At 32.2% G+C, this 3,168-nt stretch overlaps 1 long non-coding RNA gene across 4 annotated transcripts; it reads left to right on the forward strand.

Annotated features, from left to right (window-relative positions):
- Positions 1 to 473: 473 nt before the first annotated feature.
- Positions 474 to 2,946, forward strand: LOC145034191 (uncharacterized). Of its 4 annotated transcripts, XR_013677941.1 has the most exons (4): positions 474 to 591; positions 1,332 to 1,754; positions 2,137 to 2,259; positions 2,600 to 2,946. It is a non-coding gene; the product is annotated as an uncharacterized LOC145034191 (long non-coding RNA). The 4 variants fall into 4 exon arrangements; XR_013677939.1 differs by having other exon boundaries at positions 1,332 to 2,259; XR_013677940.1 differs by having other exon boundaries at positions 2,137 to 2,946.
- Positions 2,947 to 3,168: the final 222 nt, after the last annotated feature.

Below are 3,168 nucleotides of genomic sequence, written 5' to 3' on the forward strand. Positions count from 1 at the left end.
ATAATAATAATAATAATAATAAGGGTTCTGTTTGTAGAAAGTCATAATATTTTTGTTTACAGAAAAGTCATAATATGTTTTGTTTACAGAAAAGTCCCAATATTGTGGATTAGTTTACGAAATAGTCCAAAATTAATTTGGTACCGGTTTCAACCGGTCAAAAATGGTCAAACCGCAAATTTTTTCCGATTTTCGGGACTTTTCGCTCAAAAAAAAATCTTTTGACTAAAGTGTAACTTTTTCGTAAATATTAGAACTTTTCTAAAGATTTCTCATATATATATATATATAAAAAGCATATATAATCAATATCTTAAGTACAAATTGTAAAGTATAAAGCACAAAAAATTAAGCATCTTATCTTAAAAAACAAGGAGAGCTAATCTGTACCGTTGAATAATATTTGAATGGTAGGGATTTAAAAAGAAGGGACTCACACGCATTGCCATCATGTTATAATCGAAGGCGGGCAATTCAAATCTTTTTGAAATCGATTTTTCACACATCTGGAACCAAAAAGGCATTTATTTCTCTTTCTTGCTCGCTCCTTTGTTCATTGGTCATGGCTGGTTCTTAGAACTTCCGATTCAGGTAAGAATCCTCTTCTTTATTTCCTCTCTCTCTCTCTCTCTCTCTCTCTCTCTCTCAACACCGATTATCTCGAATCGGTAAGGTTATCTTCTAAATCCCACCCCACCTATGCAACGATTATAGTGGATTAATAGATATCTTGGATCCCAACAACGATTAAACATCACTCAGTCGACTCCTTCTTCTTACTTCTTATTTGTTCGTATCCTCAGCTGGAATCGCAAATCAAAGCTTCCAAGTCTAAGCTGGAATCCCCTGTATTCTTCCATGAACCTCCACCTTCCGCCGCCATACAAATTTCTCACTTCCATCTTCACCATATATTCCAATAATCTCCCTTCAATAAACCTCTAGCTATCGCCACCCTCACTCACATATTATTTCTAAAATCCCTAAATCTAATATCAGCCCTAGACATCATTATTTCATCAAAAGGATCGAAAGAGAAATAGCTGAAAATTCAGAGTGGCATTTTCCTATCCCTAATTTTTAAATCACACACAAACACCTTCATCGTTTTGAATATGGGATGAAGATTATAGGAAATTGAATGAACCGAGGTTGAAGAACGAGACCAAGAACACAACTGAATTTGGTGTTTCAAGTTTAGTACACCATCATGTTTCTCCACTGTGTCGATTAGTGGATCTGGATCTATATCCAAACACTAGCATCATCGATTCTCTCTCTCTCTCTCTCTCTCTCTCTCTCTCTCATTTAAATTTTAATTTGGCTTGCAGGTACAGTTACCAAGAGATTTTATCGGCACCACATACATGGTCATGGTGATGGTCTTCTTTGACTCCGGTCACCATATTCACCACTAGGCACATTTTTTATGATTTTCCAAGCAACAATCTCGACTCTCTTCAACTCTTCCTCTTTCCACTCTCTTCAACTCTTCCTCTTTCCATTACAGTTGTTTGTTTTTGTTACTCAAAATCTCATGATCTAATCTATTTATGTTTTAAATGCACGGTTTGTTTTAAAATCATGTAGTCTATGATTCTTCATTTAGTAGTGTTCATAATCATCTCCACCTGATCTTTTGCTATTTACAGGTGCATTCATGGTGAACGGGAATAGAATGCAAAAAGTTTAATCAATGTGACCTTCTTTTTTACTTCGTTTTTTTCAGGCCTCCGGAAAATGAATCCCATCATGTAATGTTTGTATTTTTTTTTCATCTTATGTGTATATGCATCTTGACGGACCATAGACGCACAAAGAAATCTTGAGTTTTTCATCTATGCTTAAGTATGATTGGTGTCCATTTTTTGTGTAAACATGTTTTATGTTTTTTAATTTTAACAAATTGGAATACATATGAAGTTTTATGACTTTCTTTCTATTTTACTTTGAAACCCTAGAGAGGGTCACGATTATAGCAAACCTTCATAAATTGTTTCTTTTATTAATTTTTGGCAGATATGGTTTTCTAGAAACAAATTTTTTCATATGTGTTTTTTATTTGGTTTTCTTTTCGACTCTACTCTATTTGATTTCAATTTTTTCTTAATGAACTTAAGTTTCTTAATATATTAGGCGGTTTTAAGGTTTACTCTGCTCCTGAGTCAAGAAGAGTGGGGTTTGTGGCTTTGTGCAACAATAACCAAGCAAATCAAATCTGGATTCAGAAACCCTTTACTCACAAATATTCTCCTTGGGGTAAATTTATAATCTGTCTATGGTTTATCTATTTATTTTGTGTTTTAGTTCTGATTTTGTGAAAATTTCACCTTTTGCTGGGTTCTTAAGACTTTGTGCTATGTCGTTATTCTACACCTTTTGGGGGGTTTTCTACATTTCCATTTTACTGAAACTAAAGCTTCTTTCCCCCTTTCAAATCCCTCTTTCTACTCCTTATTTATTTGTTAATTATTGTATTGTTTTTTATCATTTTCTAATTTCTTCTCTTTAAGGTTATCTGTTTATGTTATATTCATATTAATGTAATGACAACAATGACATTTGGAGACTGACCAATGAGATGTGTGTCCTACTTTAGCCTTGGCAATGTCTGCATCTGCACCAGAAAAAAAAAGAGGAAGTGGATGCTTCGAACACTGAGTATTACGAATGGAAAGCTTTTGCTTTGGCAACAACATCAGGATATATGTTTTAGTCCATTACTCATATTTTTCAAATCACGGAAAAACACAAGAAGAAAAAAACTTGAAGAGATTATGTCAGCAACTTAATTTTATGGATTACTCTTGTGTTTTTTTTAGAATTTTACTTTTATATCAAATATTTAGCTTTGAAAAATAATTTTGTTTATTTATCATGTATAATTTTGTTTATTTATCATGTATAATTTTGTTTATTTATCATGTATGGATATTTGTAGTATAATTTTGTTTATTTATCATGTATAAGTTTATAACTTTGTTTATTTATCATGTATGGATATTTGGAGTTTATTTAATATTTATACGGTGTTTTATAATAAAGTATATATGTGCTTTTTACATTTATGGGTTTCTAGAATTTGAATTACTGTTTGATTTTCAGGTGAGAACTTGAGTTAGTGTTTGATTTCCATTAGGTATTTCATAGGTTCACATCAAGATGTTT

The sequence above is a fragment of the Lactuca saligna genome, chromosome 3 (genome assembly GCF_052625555.1).
Source record: "Lactuca saligna cultivar CGN05327 chromosome 3, ASM5262555v1, whole genome shotgun sequence".
In the NCBI taxonomy this organism is placed as follows: Eukaryota; Viridiplantae; Streptophyta; class Magnoliopsida; order Asterales; family Asteraceae; genus Lactuca; species Lactuca saligna.